General features: G+C 36.2%; 1 protein-coding gene across 1 annotated transcript in view; it reads right to left on the bottom strand.

The window, feature by feature from the left end:
• The window catches only part of METTL25 (methyltransferase like 25), a 155,001-nt gene that overhangs the window by 44,926 nt on the left and 87,902 nt on the right, over nt 1–22,173 (bottom strand). The gene's annotated exons all lie outside the window — the stretch shown is intronic.

The raw sequence follows: 22,173 nt of genomic DNA, 5'->3' as shown, positions 1-22,173 counted from the left end.
AATATCATTTTGAAAAGGAATCCACAGTTTTGCTGTATAACCAAAGAACTTCATGAAACATAAAAGCACTGTTTAAAAACATGATTCTCAGAAGGGGTGCAGAAGCTTCACCGGGTTGCCTAAGGGGTCCATGATACACAGAAAAAAAGTTAAGAACCCTTGATTTCTATTTATCATTTCATTAATGCTCAAAACACTCTAATAATAATAGGGCAAGAATGTATATGAAGATACAACTCTCCATAATATGGTTTATTTTTCTATTTGTATATTCCAAATTAAAAGTGGTAGTTTTGACAGTCTTGTATGTCTGTCACCTTTGGAACTTCCTTCTATTCTTTCCTTTATTAGTTTAGTGATTCTTTAATGTTATCCCCTACCCTTTTAAGAGTCATTATCACTCCAATTTTCCAATCCTCAACAGCTCTTCTCCTCCCCCAGAATAAAATAATAATTAAATAACAGATTAAATAATTGGATGAATAAATAAAAGGCCTCTGTGTTACAAATAAATATTGTCAAACAAAATAAAACCATAAAATCACCATGCCTAAAAAGAAATGTCTCATAGTACAACCACCTCTGTGCCATAAAGTCAGTAACATAATTAATCAGACAAGTAGGTGGTATAGTGGGTCAAAAACTGGATTACAGTCAAGAAGACCTGAAGTTTTTTCCCCTTTACAATGTTATAGTCATTGTAAAATTGTTCTTATTCTCCTCACTTCATTCTACTTCAATTCATACAGGTCTTCTCAGGTTTTTTTTTTCCATTTTTGTCCATTTCATCATTTCTTATTATATTACATTCATGTATTAGAATTTGTTCAACTACTCTCAAATTAATGGATAGCTCCTTCCCCATTTCTTGTATTTTGATGAAACAGAAAATGCTCCTATAAATATTTTTGTTCATATGGGTCCTTACTGGACTACTTACTACTCATCTTTGAGTAAGCCTCATTGTTTTTGGAGACTGTGGCATTTGATGACCTTTAGGGATCTAGAATCATGGGAAAATAACTGATGTTAAAATGATGGATCTTTGTTTCAGGGTTAAGTTTTGGGTTATTAAAAGTAATGTTTCACAGTGCCTAGCACATAGTAAGCACTTGATACATGGTATTTCCTCCCATTCATTTATTCATTCATTCACTTATTAAAAGGTAAATGCCATTTGATGTCTAATTCAGAAGAATCTTTCTTTCATTTCCTACTCCTCAAGTTAGTAATGATCATTTTCCCACTGGACTTCATGAAGGAGTTAATTTCATATCTCTAATACACTCATGTTTTTTAAGCCATTAGGGTTATAAGAGTATGGATAATAGTTTCCTTCAAGAATTTAAGGTCAGTAAGCAATTATACTATTGACTTGACGGGGCCATTTTGGAGTCTTCCATAAATATGAAAATGATAAAAAATGTGAGCTGTTAGTATAGTTCTTTCCATTAACCACAGTAGTCATTGTAGTATGATCACAGTATCTGAATTGAAAGGGTACTCAAGAAGCAGATAGTCCAATCCTACCTGATTCCCTTGACAGTATCATTCTATACACTCGACCTGTACTTGCAGGCTTCTAAAGAGGGGTCAAGAGGACCAGGGTTAGAATTCCAGTTCTGCCATTTACTACTCTCTATGACCTTGGATAAATCGTTTAACATGCCTGGACCTCATCTACACAATGAATAGGGTTGGATGAGATGAACTCTTATTTCTTAGCTCTATATCTTTGGTTCTATGAAATTTCTTGAAATAGCCCATTTTATTTTTATATAAGTATAATTGTTACAAAGTTTTCCCTTACATCAGGGATTGGCCAGTGAGCCCCCAAATACCATGGGACATGGAAAGTTCTATATTTACGGGTTTACAGAAAACAGTGAGAGAACAAAGAAATAGCCGGGATGAGAACAGGGTTAGAGACAAAGGGATAGATAGTAGGGGCTGAAATAGGCCCCAACAACTTCAACTCATTGTTCCTGGTTGTTCCCTCTGGGGCTTAAAAGAACAAGTGGTAATAGTGTATAAAAATTACCAGGAGCATTATAAAGTTCAAAAGGATTCTTCTTCTCTAGTGCTTCCATCTGCTCTGGAAACTTGAAAAAGAAAGGAATTCTACTACATTCCACATAGGCTTTAAATTCTACAGTGTCTTCCATTCTACCAGAGCAATTTCTTTCAAAGTTGAAACATGTCATAGTTCCAGTGTGTGTTGCAATGAATCCTAATAGTAATGATTCTTTCATGAATTTTCTTTAGAATTCTGACTTTCCTCTATTATATGGTAATAACAATAGTACAATATCTGCAAGACAAGTAGGCTCATTTGCAAACTACTAAGATGGTTTAATGACACAGAATACAGCTATTATTTTTCTAAAAATCAGACAACTTTATTTATATTCATGGTGATAACATCTGCCTGCTTTTTTTTTTTATCAGTATGTCATTGTTAAACAGCATACTCAGGGAAAAATGCAAATAACTCTTCAGAGACTTAATATTAATACCAGACAAGTAAAATTACATTTAAAATATAAAAACAAACTTTAATGGAATTTCCTATTAGGAAACACTATGTTAGTGTGGTATTTTGACAAAACAATGATAAATACCTAACTTCTGTGACTATGCAGTAATGATAATGATATTAACATCACGCATTTTTGTTGATGGTGTTTTTGTGGCGTAAGCTTACTTGAAACAGCTTCTGTTTTACACACCCCAAACTTCTCACCCCTACTATCTCTTTGTTCTCTAAACCCTTTTATGGAAATCTGGATTTGAACACAGATCTTCCTTACTCCAGGACCAGTGCTCTATCTACTGAGCCACTTACCTACCTCCTAGGCAAATAGAAGTTAAGTGACTTGTCCAAAGTCACACAGCTAGTAAATGTCTGAGGCCAAATTTGAACTCAGATCTTCCTGAGTCCAGGCCCAGTGCTTTATTTTGTTGAACCATCCAGTTGCCTTAGTTCTGGGTTAGAATGGCCCAATTATTCCCTTACTGCAGTATAGTATTAGGTATTGAAAAGCATTGAGAGGAGGATGGTTAATTCTTGAGTAGTTTATTACTTGTTTCAAGAGTTCTAAACTATACTAATGTAGCCCAGGCTTTGGCAATTATTAACCAAATAGAAAAAGGTTGTGAACATGGCCCAAGGAATGAGAAGACAAGACCAGTAGTTAGCTAATCACTAGGAGGCTGGCCATCAGGTGATAGATGGTTTTTTTGGTCCAGAGCAAATTATGAAGCAAATTACAAAAAAATAATTGAAAGCATACTCTTTATCAAAGTTAGAAATTTCACAAACCCTTCAGGTACTCTTAGTAAAAGCTAAAGTACCACAAGAATATGATCAGTGACTTGAATATAGGAGATGTTTAATGAATATTTGGAGAAGTATACCAATAAGGCTATGGGGGAAGAAGAGGGGAGAAAAATGAATTACCTTCTCTTATTGGTTACAATTTTGTTCACTGAACACTTCCCCATGAGTATCCATTTATGCAAATTACCAAGTTTAAGACTATACTAGAAATTATTTACAAACTAAAATTACAAACTCAAATATAAATAAATTGTACATTGAGGACACATTTCTTTCCGCACTAATGCTGGTCTACACACAAAACCAATGTTGCTCTGAAGCATCTGAATTAGTATGCTACATATGATAAAAAAAAATTTTAAAAGCATTTTATTTCATTTCTCAAAACCTTTTTGTCATGCATTGAAAGTTCTATTGTGGCATTGGCAAAAATTATTTATAAACTAAAAACCTCACTGTTGGATTTGTTTTGAGTTAAAGTATATTTTCTACATTTTTGGATTCTTACAAATTACTCATGTGAAGCATGGATAAAAATGGATGGATAAATTTTCAAGATGTAATGTAAACATAGTATAACAGACCAAAAAAAAAAAAAAAAGGAAAACAGAGGCATTTATTAAGTGTCTTCTATGTGGCAGGCACTGTGCTAAGCACTTTACAAATATCTCATTTGGGGCAGCTAGGTGGTGCAGTGGACAGAGCACTGGCCCTGGATTCAGGAGGACCGGAGTTCAAATTCGGCCTCAGACACTTGACACTTACTACCTATGTGACCCTGCAAATCACTTAGCCCTCATTGCCCTGCAAAACAAAAACAAAAACAAATGTCTCATTTGACCCTCACAGTAACCCTGGGAGCTAGGCACTATACGTCTCCCCCAACCTTTCAGGAATTGACGGAAGGTATCTTTGGCACATATGTTATTACAAACATAAATAACAACAACTAATTTAAGCTCAACTTTTAGAAGACATTTAATAGTACTTCATCTCTTTTGGGTTTGGATGTTATTAGATAATTTGGCAGGTGAGAGACTCAAGATTCAGAATAAGGCATACATTTTTGGGGACACAACCAATGTGGGAATCTGGTGTGCTAGATTACGTATTGCAAGGATAGGGAGAGTATAACAAACAAGTGCTTGTAAGAAAGACAGAAAAACACAGATACTACTGACAACATAGGAAGAATAACAGTATAGATGCACAAGGGCCAAAATCCAAGAACAGAATTCTCAATTAAACCTATATCCATATACTAATGTACAAAATAAAGGTGAACCAGAGAGTCAAAGCACAACAGCTAATAATTTCTTGTCTTGTTTTAATGATAATCTTACAATTCAATAGATATGACTGACTGTATTTGACTGTTCCTAATAAGGAGAACTAAGTGGCTGGGGTGGAAATAACAGCAACCCAGGAAGACAGTGACTACTTCATCTTAAAATCTGTACTAGAGAAGAAGAGGAAAACCAACCAGTTTGGTAGGCACCCTAGATTTTGATAGAGCAGATTTTTAAAAGTTCAGAGAAAGAACAATAACAATTCCCTAGATGACAATTCTATGGGGAAAGTCAATCCAAGAAGGAAAAAATTCTCTTGAGGTGCAAGAGAAAGGACCAGAAACATTTCTTTCTGATGAAAAGGAAAAGAACTTGTCTTAAGAGGCTGGTAAATGTACACAAGGAACTAATCAACCAATTTAAGTTTTAAAAAGAAATACACAAATACACATACAATCTCAGGGGGAAAAAAAAAGTATGACTGTGGAACCATGACACAATTCTACAGAAATATACTAAGGAATGATAAGTAGATAACACTGAATACATGAAATTAAAATGCTTTTACATGAGCAGAATCAATAAAATGTGAAGAAGGGAAGTGGTCAGCTAGGAGTAAGCTCTCTATCAAATATTTATGATCAAGGACTGCTATCCCAGCTATACTGACAATGAAGAGAAATACATAAGACTGAAAGCTATTCTCTATTAGAGAGGTAGTCAAAGATATAAAGAGTATTCATAAGAGAAACTCCAAACTATTAACTCCTATTGAAATCATTGATAAAGATATATGCGAAGCATTCTCAAAAGAAGAAACTCAACTTACTAACAATCATATATGAGAATGATCTAACTCTCTAATAATAAGAGAAATGCAAATCAAAAGAACTCGTACGTTTCACCTCACAACAAGCAAGATGGCAAAGATCATTTTTTTAAAAAGTCAATATTGAAGGGGTTATGGGAAGATGGAAACACCAATGAATTATTGGTGGATCTGTGAAATCAGTGTAACCATTCTGGAGAGCAATGTATAATTATGCAAATAATGTGCTTAAAATGCTCATATCCTTTGACCTAGGGATTTAAATACTAGGGGTGAGGGGCAGCTAGGGGGCACAGTGGATAAAGCACAGGTCCTGGATTCAAAAGGCCCTGGGGTTCAAATCCGGCCTCAGACACTTGACACTTACTAGCTGTGTGACCATGGGTAAGTCACTTTGCCCCACCAAAAACCAAAAACCAAAAATAAAAAAATAAAAAATAAATAAATATGGGGGGGGAAGTATGAGTGTGTATATATACCCACAGATACACATGTATATATGTGCATGCATATATGTGTGTCTATATGTAACTACATAAATATACATATATGTGAATGTGTATATACACATATTAAGGAGATCAGTGATAAGAATAATATACCTATATACTCTAAAATATTTATAAGTGGCATCTTTTGTGGTAGCAAAGAAGTGGAAACAAAGTAGATGCTTGTCTATTGGTGAATGGCTAAACAAACTATGTAATATGAATGTAATAGAAAATTGATATGAAATGATAAATATGGTGAATATGGTGAAGTATGGAACTGATGGAAAGTGCAGAGCTAAGAAAAGAATATACTTGTAATTTCATTAAAGAGAATGACAACAATATACCACAATGTGTGGAATGCAGTCAAAGTAGTACTTAGGGGAAAACTTCTATTTCTAAACATGTACATCAATTAAAAAAGAGAAAGCAAATCAATGAATTGGACATGCTAACAACAACAAAAGCCCCAACCCAAAAGAAAAACAAATAAAAACTACAAAAAGAACAAATTTAAAATCACCAATTAAACACCAAAATGGAAATCCTGAAAATTCAAGGAGAGGAATAAAACTGAAAGTTTAAAAAACAAACAAACAACCCTTTGAATTAATAAGTAAAAGTAGGATCTGGTTTGATGAAAAAAAATCAATAAACTAGATAAAACATTGGTTAATTTGATTAAAAGATGAAAACCAAATTACCAGTATCAAAAATGAAAAGGGTGAATGTATGAGCAATGGAGATGAAATTAAAGCAATTATTAGGAGTTATTTTTCCCAATTATAAGCCAGTAAAACCAACAATTTAAGTGAAATGGATGAATAGTTACAAAAATATAAATTGTTAATGTTAGCAGAAGAGGAAACATAATACATAATTAATCCTCTCAGAAAAAGTAACTGAATAAGCCATAAATGAGCTCAAAAGAAAAAAAAAAGATCAAATGGATTTTTAAGTGAATCCTACCTAACATTTAAGGAATAATTAATCTCAATACTATACAAACTATTTGAAAAAATTGGTAAAGAAGAAGTCCCATCAAATATATTTTATGACACAAATTATGGTTTTGATAACCAAACCTGGGAAAGCAAGAAGAGAGAATGAAATCTATAAATCAATTTCCTTAGTGAATATCAATGTAAAAATTTTAAATAAAATACTAGCAAGGAGACTACAGCAATATATCTCCAAGATAATCCACTATGATCAGGTGGGACTTATACCAGGAATACAGAGCTGGCTTAATAATAGGAAAACTATCAACATAATTGACCATATAACAAAACCAAGAAAAATCTTATGTCAATAGATGCAGAACACAACAAAAAAAAATACTAGAAAGCACAGGAATCAATGGGACCTTTCTTAAAATGGTGAGTATCTCTACCTAAAACCAAGAGCAAGAATTATTTATAATGGGGATAAACTCGAAGCCTTTCCAATAAGATCAGGGATGAAGCAAGGATGTCAATTATAACCGATATTGTAAAAGACTCAGGAATGTCCAAAACAATTCCAACGGAATTGATGAAAACAGAAAGCAGAAATACTATATGTAACTTTGCTGTTGTTGTTGTTGTTGTTTTTTTTCCTACCAAGGGGAATGATTTTTAGACTGTGGAGAATAGAATAAAAGTGGGTTAAGAAAGAGGTGAAATTCTAGATAAGGGAGAAGATGGGAAGATAACCTATGGGCTTTCAAGTCACTTAAGCCTAATAAACTGGATCATTAGACTACTGAGAGAACTATGAGATATTAAGGCTGAACCACTTCTAGCATCTTCTAAAATTCTTGGGGAATAACGTCATGAAGAAATAGAGTAGATTCATCAATCTTTACACTGGTGAGCTTCACTTTGATTTTTTGAAAATTTTTAGAATGCATGTTTAAAGGGATGATTTGCACGTATTTTAAAAGGAGAACTGTGATAATTCTAAATTCACTTGGTTACATAAATGACAAAGTGCAGCCTCACTACATTTCTTACCCCTGTACCCCACAGAGTCAGTAAATTGATAGGACTAAGAGAATGCCAATCATGCTGTACAAATGTTTTTTTTTGGGGGGGGGGCAATGAGGGTTAAGTGACTTGCCCAGGGTCACACAGCTAGTAAGTGCCAAGTGTCTGAGGTCAGATTTGAACTCAGGTCCTCCTGAATCCAGGGCCAGTGCTTTATCCACTGTGCCACCTAGTTGCCCCCTACAAATGGATTTCAACAAGGTGTTCAACTCCTGTTATTCTTACACAGTTGATAAAAAGATATAGGCTGTTGTGAAACTAGAGTAAAATAGAACTAGAACTATTAGAATAACCAGACTCAAAGAATAGTATTTAATGGATTGATGAATCTGGAGGGAAGTTTTAGTGGCATGCCATACACTTTGTTTTCTGAATCAATGACTTAAAGGCATTACAGATGGTGTGCTTATCAAATTTAAAGATGAAACAAAGCAGGAGGCATAGGCAACCCACTGAATAACAGCCAGGCCAAAAAAAAAAAAATCTTGAAAAGCCAAATTTAATAGGGAGAAATATAAAGTCCTACACTTGGTTCCAAAAATATTAACTGTAAAAGTGCTGAATGAAGAGATGTGGCTAGACAAGAGATCCTGTGCAAATGATTAGGCGGGCCAGGATGGATTGCAAGCTTTATATGAGTCATTTTGGACACGCAGAAACCAAAATAGCCTATTCAATTTTATGCTAGAATAATAGAAGTAGAGTATCCAGAATGAGGGGCAGCTAGGTTTGACACAGTGGATTGAGTGCCAGGCCTGGAATCAGGAAGACTCATTCATGAGTTCAAATCTGGTCTTAGACACTTGCCGTGTGACCCTGAGCAAGTCACTTAACCCTGTTTGCTTTAGTTCCTTCACCTTTAAAATGAGCTGGAGAAGGAAATGGTGAACCACTCCAGTATTTTTGCCAAGAAAACACCAAATGGTGTCACAAAGAGCCAGGCATGACTGAAAAATGACTGAACAACAAAAAGCCAGAATGAAGGAGTTAACACTGTCCTAACCAGGTAGACTACATTGGGAGTCTTGTGGCTGTTACTGGGTACCACACTTTAGGAAGGATATTGATAAAGCTGCAGCCTATGTACAAGAGGATAAATAGGATTGTAGAAGCACCAAAGACCATGTCATGCAAAGACTGGGAGAAGGAACTGATAATCCTGGTCAACAGAAAGTGGGGGATTGGTGTGGAGAAGGGATGATAGCTTTTTTCAAGTATTTGAAGGAGAACAGGATCACTCATTTTGAACTAGAGGCCATACATTGTAATTCACTAAAGTCTACAGATAAGGAAATTGCCGAGATGTTCATATAGAAGTGGAATTAGCTGTGTTATCCTTTGCCCCAGAGGACAGAGCTAGGAAAAATGGGTTTAACTGCAGAAAGGCAGACCTTAAATCAAAATAAGGAAAACCTTCTTTATAGTCAGAGCTGTCCAAAAGTGGAATGAGTTGAGTTTCCTTACAAGATAGAGTTCCTCCTTTAAGTGGGGGGTCATATAAACTACTTGACAAGAACATTGCAGATGGGGTTCCTCTGCTTGTATGGATGGGACTAGACAGCTGCTGAATTGACTTGTAACACTTAGTTTCCATGATTCTATTACATGCTCTCAACTTCTTTATACAATGAGAAGTAGATTGTCATAGTATTTCTATGCCTGTCAGAACTTAAGGGTGTTTAAGGAAGAAAAAAAGGCAATTTAGCAAAAAACCTTTGAATTTCCCATATGGTTAATGAAAGTTTCCCATTTATGGATCATGAGTTCTCCTTGGTGAAAGAATTTGTTCTGGAAAAAAATGTTCTGGGACCAGTGGGACAACTCAAGAGTCAATGAAGTTGTACTGTGGCTGCTGAGGTGCAGAAGGGGTAAAAATGTATTTTATTATCCCAGGCTAGGCTAGTGATGGCAGGAGTAATATCTTCTAGGGCCCTGCCACATAGGCTAGGTTAGCTTTGTCTAAGGTTGTATCTGAAACTGGTTAGGCTTGCATTTTGTTTTGTTTGGGGTTTTTTTGCTTTTACTTTTCCCCCCTTTAGAGAGACTGAAACTCTCACTGAGACTTCATTAGCTCTGATGATTGGTTCAACTTGTTACTTCCTAGTGGTTCACTGGTCTCAGTGGTATAAATGTCCAGCCACTAGACTGAAGAGTCGGAGAAAGGGAGTAAGGTCTAAGAAGATTGGAAGGGAGGAGGGTGATCCTAGAGATGATAGAAAGACTAGAGTTTATTAAGTAGAGAGGTGATATAGTTACATCAATTTGGTGGCTGAATGGAGTATAGAATGGAGTGGGGAGAGACTCAAGACTGGCAAACAGGCAGGCTGTTACAATAGTCCAGATGTAAGGTGATGAGGGCCTGCATTAGAGCGGTGGCAGTGGCAGAGGAAAGAAGAAAGTGTATTGGAGAGATGTTGTGAAGGGGAAATCGATAGGCCATGCAACAGAGTAGACACTGGGAGTGAGAAATGGTGCAGAATCCAGGATGAATCCTAGGTGGAGAGCTGAGGGACTGGGAGGATGGCATTGAAAGGTAGATGTGAGGAGGATTTAAGAGAAAAGATGAGTCCATTTTGGACACGCTGGGTTAAGACATCTATTGCACACTGAGTTTGAAATGTATGAAAGGCACTTGGAGATGTGACATTGGAGATCAGCAAAGAGATGAGGGGACGATGGGTAGATTTGAGAATCATCAGCATAGAGATGGTAGTTAAATGCATGGGAGTTAATGAGATCACCAAGTGAAGCGGTATAGAGGGAGAAAAGAACGCTGTGGGACACAACCCTGTGTGTTGGAGGGAATGATCTGGATGAGGATCCAGCAAAGAAGACTTAGGAGTGGGCAGATAGGTAGGAAAGCTAGGAGAGAGTAGTGTCCTGAAACCTAGAGAGTATCGAGGAAAAGGATACAGTGATTAGAGTTTGAAGCATGGTTCTGCTATTTATCATCTGTGTGACTGGGCATATCCTGAGCAAGTCCATGACCCAGGCTCTCTGGGTTTTAACTCTCTTATGTAGAAGCTGAGAGAGAGAGTTGGGCCAGATGTCCTCTACCTAACGTCCTTTGCAATTCTGGCTTTGTGATCTTATACATTTTACGATAAAATATTACATAAGCATATTTACAAAATAACTACATGTACAAAGAAAATTAATCCAAATTTGCATATCATATAGTATAATGTACAAAGAGAAATTTCAAAAGCTTGCTTTATATTACTTTTGAAAATTCCTTTCAGACAAAAATTCCTATCAATTTCATATCTTCAGTGGAAAGTAGCTCCCTTTAGTATTCCTTTTAAGTATATATTATCATTTTCTCTCTTGTGATAGGTTCAAAGTCTTTCCTTTTTTATTTACTGTATTTACACAAGAAGCAGGGTTTTTTATGTCAGACAAATACAATATGCGTGAGCATCAAAAATACCATTTTTTTGGTCACAAAAAATAACGAGGTGCAAATTAAAGAAAGAAAGAGGCAAGAATATTTGAAAGCTCCATTTCTAACCACTTCTAGGCAGCACTAGAATACCCTAAGGCAAAAATAAAATCAGCGCCAAGACTGTAGAAAACACACAACCGACTGAAGATCAGATACAGCTGTCAGTGTGAGGTAATTGTGTATAGACTGCCAAGCACATCTAGAAATCTCTGTATGAATCCCATACTTATTGGCAAGGATTGCTTTGGGACTCAAGCCAGAATCAAACAGTGAAGAGTAATGTGATAGGGCACCCAAAGCTTAGACACAGCTAAATCCATGAGGCTGGCACCAAAATCTACTTATTGGCTATATGGTTACAAAGAGCAATACCTATGAGGTAGACACCATTTAAATAGCATTCAAGGTTGGCTAGTTTCTGCTATATATGTGTATATATATACACATACATATATGTATACACACACACACACACACAAAGAAGCTATGGTTAGAACTAACAGAGGTCAACAGGAAATGAATTTATCTAGTAATTCCTAGGCTAATTCTAAAAATGTGTGTAACCAACAAATTTATAGTTGTCAAAGTGGACAGTTAGAACCAGCATTTTACTACTCATTATAGTAAAGTTATTTTCCATAAAATCACACATAAAACCTTATGCAGGGGTAGGAAAACACACATTAAAAATGCATTGGCATGTAGCACAGAAGTACAACTGTCTCAAATTCTTAGTTAATAGTCATATGCAGGAAACACTGAAGGAATAGAGTTATGTAAAACCAAAACAAAAGCAATGTTTAGGGAAAAATATGAATAAAAATGTAAAAAATATGTAGATATATCTATGTCTATACAATTGATTTGGCCCTTAAAAAAGAATATAAATCTCAGTTTTAATCAGAGTTTGTGGAAAGGACCTTATAGATCATTCTGACCAATGCCCTCATTTTTACAGGTAAGGAAACTGAGACCCATAGAGATCTATCAATCTTCTTAAGGTCACACTACCCCTTAGTTATTTAACTAAATTAAACTAGGGTTTGAAGCCTGGATTCTTGCCTCTCATCCTTAACATTTATCTATTTCTTCATATGTTTTTGATAAATGACCAGTTTGATCATCTTATTATAAAACATTACCATCAAACCACATTTTCCCATTTGACTAACCTCACCTATTAAGCAATGGTTTCTCTTCATTTCTCTCTCTCTCTCTTTTTTTTTTTTGGTGAGGCAATTGGGGTTATGTGACTTGCCCAAGGTCACACAGTTAGTAATTGTCAAGTGTCTGAGGCCAGATTTGAACTCAGGTCCTCCTGAATCCAGGGCCGGTGCTCTATCCACTGCGCCACCTATCTGCCCCTCTCTTCATTTCTCAATGAGTTTTGGCTGACACTTGCCAGCTATGTGGCCCGAGACAAGTCACGGAACCTCTCTTAGGCTCAGTTTCCTTATGTGTGAAATAAGGGGGTTGGATTCAATTTGGTCTTAAACAGCTCACACATATGATCCTATGATCTAACTGTCCCCAGACCAGACCATGTTTCAACCCTGGCCATCTTCTTGCCCATTTATCTTGTGATCATATGTGTACAGTCTTGTCTCCCTTTCCTACCATTCTCTTGATACTGTCTCCACCCCCTCCCCATTAGAATATGAGCTCCTTGAGGGCAGAGGATACTTTGCTTCTATTTTGCTTTTGTCCCAAAGTGTTCAGCACTGTCCTGGACACATAGTAAGCAGTTAATAAATGCTTCTCATTTGATAATTTTATCTACTTTCAACCAGATACAGATCTCTTTTTTCTTTGGACATTTCCATTTGGACTTCATCATGCCCACAGGAACCTCAACATCCTATGAGATTTCATCAACCTTGTTACTCAAACTTCATCAGTACTTTCTGTTCCTAGACTTTGAGGCCAATTCTTCATTTCGCATCTGGGTACACTCCTTTGGACTTCATCATGTCCCCATGACGGGCACCTCTCTTCCCCCTCCAGCTTCCTTTTGGGTCCTGGCTTTCCCTATTAGATGATAAGCTCCTTGAGGCTTGGTCTATCTTTTTTTCCCCTCCATTTTGTATCCCCGACACTTATCACAGTGTCTGGCACATAGTTAGTGCTTAATAACTGTTAACTGATGGATTGCCTGACTAACTCAATTATTTAAAGAAAGATGCCTTACTTTGACCCTATTGTCTCTTTTTGCCATTCTTCAACATTATTGGGATTTTAATTTTTTACTTTTTAGTTCACTGTCAAAATTCTCAAAAGTTTGTACCATATCCCATGTATACCAGAATATTCATAACACCACTTTTCATGAAAACAAACAAACAAAAAACCCCCTGGAAACAAAGTAGATGTCTACCAATTGGAGAATGTCTATTGAAACTGTTAACTATAAATGCAATAATGATAGTATTGTATCACAAGAAACTATGCATATGGGGAATTTAGCGAAACATGGGAAGATATCACAACAAATACACAGAGAAGTAAGTAGAACCAGGAGAATAATATACATGAAGACTACAAAAATATAAAGAGGACATTAAAAGGCAAGTGAACTCACAAACTGCATTAACTGGGCTTCCTGAAGGAGGCTTTGTCTTTTGCCTCTTTTTGTAACTATCCCCAGTGCTTGGCATATAGCAGGTATTTAATAAATGTTTACTGACTGACATGACAAATCTTGGTTCTGGAAAATAGAAGATGAAATACATTTTCCTCTTCTTGGTGGAGAGAAATCTGAGATACTAGAGGTATGGAATACTACATAAATAACAAGGGTATATATTGAAAAAGTAATATGATAGACAAAAAATGATCAATAATTTAAAAAATTATTTACTTTTATTTGCTATTTACTAGCTGAATGGCTGACTTTGGAAAAATCACTTTACCTCTCTGGGCCTAAATTCTTTCATATTTAAAATGAAGGAGTTGATATCAAATGATTTTTAAGATTCCTTCTAGATCTAACAGTATGTAATTCTAGGAATAATACTAAAACTCCTCAATATGGCATTCAATATGTGACCTCCATGTGATGACCCAACCCACCTTTCTGAGCCCTATCACTATTACCAATGATAACATATACACTCCACTCAAAGTAGACTAGGCATTCCTAACCTAAGGACTGGAAACTTTTAAAAATTATTATTTTGAAAATTATATTTGAATATAATTCATTTCTTTTGTAATACTATGTATTTTTACTTTATGTACTTAAAAACTTCATTCTCAAAAGAGATCCATAGGGGGCAGCTAGGTGGCACAGTGGACAAAGTACTGGCTCTGGATTCAGGAGGACCTGAGTTCAAATCCAGCCTCAGACACTTGACACTTACTAGCTGTGTGACCCTGGGCAAGTCACTTAACCCTCATTGCCCTGCCCCCCCCCCAAAAAAAAAGAGATCCATAGGCCTCACCAAATAGCTGAAGGGGTTCAGGACATCCCAAAAGGTTAAGAATCTGTACACTATTGATTTTGAGCATGCTCTGTACATTCCTTATTCTCTCCTTTGCACATGCTGTTCTGTTTGCTGAGAGGAATCTTGTCCTTCCACCTCCCCCCATGCCCCCTCCAAACCTTTGCCTTCATTTCTGTCAAAATGCAATTAAGTTGAGGTCACATTTGACCTCCTTTATGAAGCCTTCTCTGCTCTCAACCCAAAGAAATCTTTTCTTTTCATAATCCTAACAGGTTCCATGGGTTGAATTATGATATCTATCTAGATGACTTCCAGATCTAAATATTCAGTCCTAAGCTCTAGGATCCCTCCTGAACCCCAGTCCTATATTACTAACTGGCCATCAGAAACTTCCAACTGGATGAGATCATCTGAAGGCATCTGAAACTCAGTTTCTCCAAAACAAAACCTACTATTTTCACTTTCATCAAACAAAACCCTTTTCGAAACTTTTCCCTTTTTGTCCAGCGTACCACCAACCTTAAAGTCATCCAGACTGCAACCTCAGTCTCACCTTCTCCTCTTCCCTCTCTATAACACCTAATAGCGAGCTAGGCAATTGCCAAATCTAATGGATTCTATCCAATAACTCTCACAGTTGTCTTCTCCCTATTGACAGGGCTGCTAAATGAGCTCAAGCTCTCATCAGCTCTCATTCGGAATTAGTCTGTTTGTCTGTCTCTTCCTCTTTCTCTCTCAAGTTCCCTTTCTTCCATGACTTTTTATCTACAAAGCTGACAAAGTGATAGTCCTAAAGTATACTTTGATCAAGTTAAACCCCTGCTTTAAAAATGCCTCTCTTCTACCCAAATTTTTCTAGTTCATCCAAAGTGGCCCATTTGCTGTTCCTCACATGCAAAAATCCATCTTTAAAACCTTTGCTTAAGACATGTCTCATTCTTAGAATGTACTACCACCTCAGCTCTAGCTCTTGGAAACCATAGCTTCCATCAAAGCTCAACTCACATTACCTAACACATGAGGCTTATCTTGATTAAGTTCTCTGACCCCCCTCATGATTCCTCCTGCTAATTATCTTACATTTAGTTTATATGAGTATGTATACATGTTTATGTGGTTGTCACCAGTCAAATATTAGTTCCTTAATGACCAAAGATTGTCTCCATGTCATCAGTGCCTGACGCATAACAGATGTTTAATAAATGCTTGTTGACATACATATACACATATATACTTGTGTAATTTAAAATTCTAAATGTGGGCTCTAATCTGTCCCCCCCAGTTTTGGAGGGAAACTAAAATCAGTGATAAACGAGTTTAGGTTTTTTTTTTTTTTTAGGCAATGGGGGTTAAATGACTTGCCCATGGTCACACAGCTAGTAAGTGTCAAGTGTCTGAGGCCGGATTTGAACTCAGGTACTCCTGAATCCAGGGCCGGTGCTTTAACCCCTGCGCCACCTAGCTGCCCCCCGAGTTTAGGTTTTTTAAGGGTTTATTGAAAGGTAGTAAAAGAAAGAGAAAGATTGAGAACAGATTTCCTATAACCTGGCAATCTTAACCTTCCTAAGCTCGCACTTCTGAAGTCCTCTGCCACCACGCTGATCTCTCGCGCCAAAAAGAGGCCGAGCTCTCTCGCTCACCATTGTCTGCTTACTCCTTCCTGTTCCCCTCCCAGAAATGGGAGGTTCTTCAAGCTGATTGGCTAGTGTCATTCAAATTCATTGGTTCACTGGACCTGAAGGTGGTATCAAGTTCAAAGTTCTTAGCTTCTGAGAACAATCACCTTCCTAAGTACCCTTAAGTACCAGCCAGATGTGCTTACAATCCAATAAACTGGAAGTAAGCCAATAACTCAGTCAGCAGTCAGTCACCTTATCCAATTCAATCAGTTTAAACCAGTCTCCAGGTGGGGTCCTGAGTATCTGCTAAATCTCATCTATCACATTACATTATCTTGACACATACTCGCATGCATGTATGTAGGTATGTATGTATGTATATATAGGTGTGTATAAAGACCAAAAGTCATTCCCCAATAGATAAGTGGTCAAAAGATATGAATAAAGATTTCAAAAGAATTCCAAACCATTAGTAAACATATAAAAGATGTGAAAATAAAATTAGCAGACATATAAAATGCTAAAAATTACTAATAATAACAGATACTAATCAAAACAACCCTAAGGTTTCACATCACACCCTGCAAATTGGCAAAGATGACAAAAAATTGAAATAGTTAAATGTTGGAGGGTTATGAGAAGACAGGCACACTAATGGAGCCATGAGTCAGTACTGTTTGGAAAGTCATTTGGAATTATGAAAATAACATTGACTAAACTGTCTATTCGTTTTGACTCAGGGATTCTATTTCCAGGTTTTTATCCAAGGTGGCTACTGATAAAATCTCTCTATACACCAAATTGATAATATACCTTTCTATGATAGCAAACACAATTTTCTCTGATTCTCTCACTTTTACAAGTTAGTATTATGTGCCGGAAAGTAATAGTTATAATTCACATTTCTATAGTGTGTTCAGGTTTCAGATAATTTTCCTCCTAAGAGCCCAGTGTGCCCAGTGTTAATCATTATTATCCTCTTTTTCCAGAGGAGGAATTCGATCCTCCTTGCAATTAATTAGACTTGTCCATTGTCATACTTGCTAGCAAGCATAGGATTTGAAATCTGAACTGAAGCTGTCTAATCCCAAACCAAGCACTCTATACATTACACCATAATGCATGGCTTAATTCAAGTTCTTTAATGTCTTTGGGGTATTAATTTATTCAATTTATCTTTTGAGGATGAAAACAACTCTAATCTCACCTGTATGAATGGCTTCTATAAAGCAGATCGATGGCAGTACACAAATATCTCTACATCACGGAATCGACTTATTAAATATAAGTTTGGCATAACAATCTGTGGAGTTGGAGGAATTTATTGTAGACTCCAAGAATTATGAAGTCCTGAGGGATATTTCTGAGTATCTTAAAAGTACTTTGGCTAGTTTTTCCAGTTTGCCAGGGGAAAAAAAGGCAAAAATCTAGGAAAGGAAAAGAATCTGGCTAAAATATAAAAAAGAAACAAAAAATTGAAAATCAAGCTGGTATCAATAACAACCAGACCCAATGAATTTTTCACAAAGAGACAAAGCTAGCTACATGTAAACATACCAGGCCCCAGAAATAGTATCAGCAAAATGCTAGGGGAAACTAAAAAAAAACCCAAAACATACCTTTTTGGCAAAAAGAACAGATATAGCCCTAGGCTAATTTAACAATCTGGAAAGGCAGCAACATGAATGTTAAAAAAATAAATAAATAAAACCACACAACTGGATGTACAAGAAACCTTTTAAAAAAGTTTTGTTGCTGAGACAGAATTCGATATATTTTATTAAAATGAATACATTTGAACAAAGAAACCTTCCCCAACCCCCGCAACACACACACACACACAAACACACCTTGAAATTACTGGAGAACTTCAATAAGTCTTTAAAAGTCTGGAAAAAAATTATCCCATATTTAAAAAATGCTTTGTACTTTGTGAAATGCATGAAAGTTCAACAGTTGAAGATGCATCTTAAAAAATGATTGCATTTATATTGTAAGGATCTTTCATAAAACCCCAGAAAAAAAATCTTACTGCTTATTAAGCCTCAGTTTGACACAAGACACAGGAAAAAAATCCATTTGAAGAGGCTAGGACAAATGAGAATCTTCATTCCTTATTTTTCCTGTCACCATTAAAAATCTCAGTCCTGGCAGCGCAAAATTAAAAAGGGAACTCTACAAAGACAATTCTAGCTAATTACAGAAAATCTTACTATCCCTCCACAACAGCATGGTTTCTCATTCTTCCCTGGACTATGTCCCAAATCAGGTAGTATAGACCCTTGCTCATAGTATATGTTCAATAAGTATTTGTAAAAGAATGAATAAAATATGCCATATTCAGAAAATGTAGCCTCCTCTGATGGAATCATAAGGTGGTGTATGAAAGGAAATAGAGAGACTAATTAGACCAGGAGAGTGAGTGCGCAGTTCAACTCATTAAACCACATGATTGGATTTGGTTGTTTCCTAATAGGTGAATATAGGAGGAGGAAACAGATGAGTAATTTTATTGGTATTCAGTATTGTTGGGTGGAGGAATCCTCTGCAATTTATTTTCTTAGAGAGGTGTTTAGAGTACTAACTGGGCACTGACTTGCCCAGGATTACAAAAACCTAGGATACATCATAGGCTAGACTTGAATCCAAGTATTCTAGTTCTTGAGGATGGTTCTCTAACAACTACCTACCCTACAAATAGCTAAAAGCAAACCAAAACAACAACAAATAATTGCTTTATGACCTTTATCAAGAAAAAATCTCTACTGTAGTAGAAGCTTGTATTAAAAATGAAAGGAAATTAAAAGGAACCATGCATTAAAAATGTTAAAAGAAAGAATAACAGCCCAGCCTACATTTATTTATGTAAAATAGCATTATGGAGACCAACATGAATCTGTAAAAATGTAATTTGTGTTTGACAAATTAGAAAACTGATGTTCTGTCTTAAGGACAATTCTGCTTTATATGAAATCTTAATGATCCTGCACTGACTTCTACACATTTGTCCTTCTTTCCTATAGGAATATTTCGGCTGAAATGAAAGATCTTGTCCCAATAATATTATCATAAACTTGTGGTATGTGGCCACCTCTAGGAAACATAAGCAGCTGTACAAATGTTCTATACTGTAGTTTAAAACCCATAATGTTGACACAGAGAAATAGAGGACAGAATTTTACACGGCGATTTGGGACATGTAAACTAGAGGGAGGAGTATGTCAGACATTCTCTTAAGCAAGCCATAGATCTAAATGTTACCTGGGAGACACACATGAAGTCATTCATGGATTGGAATGAAGCTGACTGGGATGTTGGAAAGGACACTGAACTTAGATATTCAGAACCTAACAGATGAAACTCAAGCAGTTATGTGTTCTTGTGGTTAGCTGTCATTCTGTTGAGAGTGGATATAAATAAAGAGTGGGAAAAGAATGTTGAACTTACTATATCAAGCCACTCTAATATTTAGTAGAGGTGGTAATAAGCAGAAAAATGGTAGAAAAGAAGGAGAAAAGAAATGGAGAAGAGAAAAAAAAGGCAGCGGGAAATTCACAAATGGCATTAACTGGAACTTGGCTACTTATGACAATAAACTGACCAACCAATATTTGTCAATCCCACCTTACTCCCAGGACTTTATGTTATTATGTAAAAGAATTCATTTACACTAAGTAGTTTCTATTGAGAGTTAAGTAGTTTCTAAACATGACTCAAGAGCAGTCTTTTAGTTCCCTTTGTTCTGTTACTCCATATAAACCCTGTCCTCAAAGTTCCCATCTTTGGGTATTCCTAGCATCTTGCTTTTCAATTAAAGACCTTATTTTCTCCTATATTGATTGTTTCATCAATTTACAGGTTAACAGAACAAATGTACTAGAACTAATACATAGGTGAAGGATGTCATTAAAATATCACATTTGGAGACTTTCCACTTAGGATCGCAGGATTATTCATTGATGTACAAGTGGCAGGAATCTCAGGAAACATCAAATACAAACCCTTTCATTTTATAGACAAAGAAATTAATATCCTAGTAGGCTAAGTTACTTGGTCAAGGTCCATAAACAGTAAGGGTTCCTGAACTGGACTTCAACCTAGGCCCTCTGATCTTCAGTCAGTGCACTTTCTGCTCCATTGTGTTTGGGACAAAATTGCCTCAATTTACCCAAATAACTCGAGGAGACCACCAAGTCAAGCAGAGGCAGATTTTTATTATATTCTCATGAGAACGGGTGACCCCATGACCCCATTGCAAGGGATGAGGAGCACACTGATGGGCTCATGAGTTGGGTTTTTATAGAGATTTTTTTGGGGGGTCCCCTCATACACAGGGTGAGCTCACAATCTAACATCCAATCCTGTCTCACCCAGGGTGCATGTTCAGCTTGTGATAAAGGTATAGATACATGTTCCAGGAACAAGGGGGAAGGGCTGAAACCACTCCAAACCATTCCACCCAGGTAAGGAGGGGTAATGGGGAAGAAGGGAGTGATGGTACCAGGAGCTGACTCAAGTCAACCTATCCCATACAAGTGCATTTATTCCAGTGATGGCTCTTACATAAGACACCTTTGGAGCTGCCTTTAAAGACGGTTCACAAATGATATAAGAAATTCATTCATATTAATTAAGTGGAACCATGGCATAATGTATTGAGTGATGGACATGTAGACCCGGGTTCAAACTCCACCTCAGATATTTACTGGCCAAACAACTATGGGCAAATCATTTAACATACAAGAAAGAGCTCCGGTGTCTTCTGTAAAATGAGGATGGTAATACCTGCATTACTTAATAGTATGGATGTGGGACTCAATGGAAATTATGTGTGTGTGTTTATATACACACATATACAACACAGATATATGATATATGCGTATCTATACATATATATGTATAATGAGTATATGTGCACATGTGTGTATATATATCTGCCAACTCTACAGTACTTCTCATTATTATAGCCCTTTGTTTCTCTCTTAAAGTGACATTACCCAACTTGTGTAACCTTATTTATTGAACCTGATTCTGAATAACCTTTAGTTGCTTTGAAAAGTCAAATCTACTCTCAAAGGATGAAAATGCAACTCCCATTGAGGATATTAGAAAAGAATGCTTGTAATGCAAATCAAAAAGGAGTGGCTATATTTTGTAAAGCAGTGACATCATCAAAGAGATATCACTTCACAAAGTGACTATTTTGAAGGTGACACCATTCTTTTGGATGTAAAAGCTCTGGTAGTTCTATTAAAAATAGTCTTTAGGGACACATCTGGTTTATCCTACTTTTCCCCTCCATTCAAAAAGCATATTCTCTACATTCAAATGGGTAGATTTATTTTTAACCAAAGTGGAAGTACACTAATTGATTCATGTATTTCCAAATATTGCTAAAATGCCATGTGTCATTCATTATTTACATAATATAGGTTATCTGGTTTTAATTATACAAGACTGCCTATACAATCAGGCCAATGCTTAATCAGACACTTTCCATAAACAAGACAGTCTTCAGAGTGCATGTGGCTTATTACCTTAGAATGGCCTGAGGAGAATTTGGAGCCATTGGTGTAATCTTATTTAAAGTACAATCTTTTTTTGAAGAATAGATACATAAACTATTTTCCTAAGGAGGAAAACTAGACTGATTGTGCTGTAATAGTAATCTTAGAAATTCATCTTTCTCT

Source organism: Dromiciops gliroides, chromosome 5, assembly GCF_019393635.1.
Source record: "Dromiciops gliroides isolate mDroGli1 chromosome 5, mDroGli1.pri, whole genome shotgun sequence".
Taxonomy (NCBI): domain Eukaryota; kingdom Metazoa; phylum Chordata; class Mammalia; order Microbiotheria; family Microbiotheriidae; genus Dromiciops; species Dromiciops gliroides.
The sequence above is the reverse complement of the archived record's forward strand: the minus strand, read 5'-3'. Positions and strand labels throughout refer to the sequence as shown.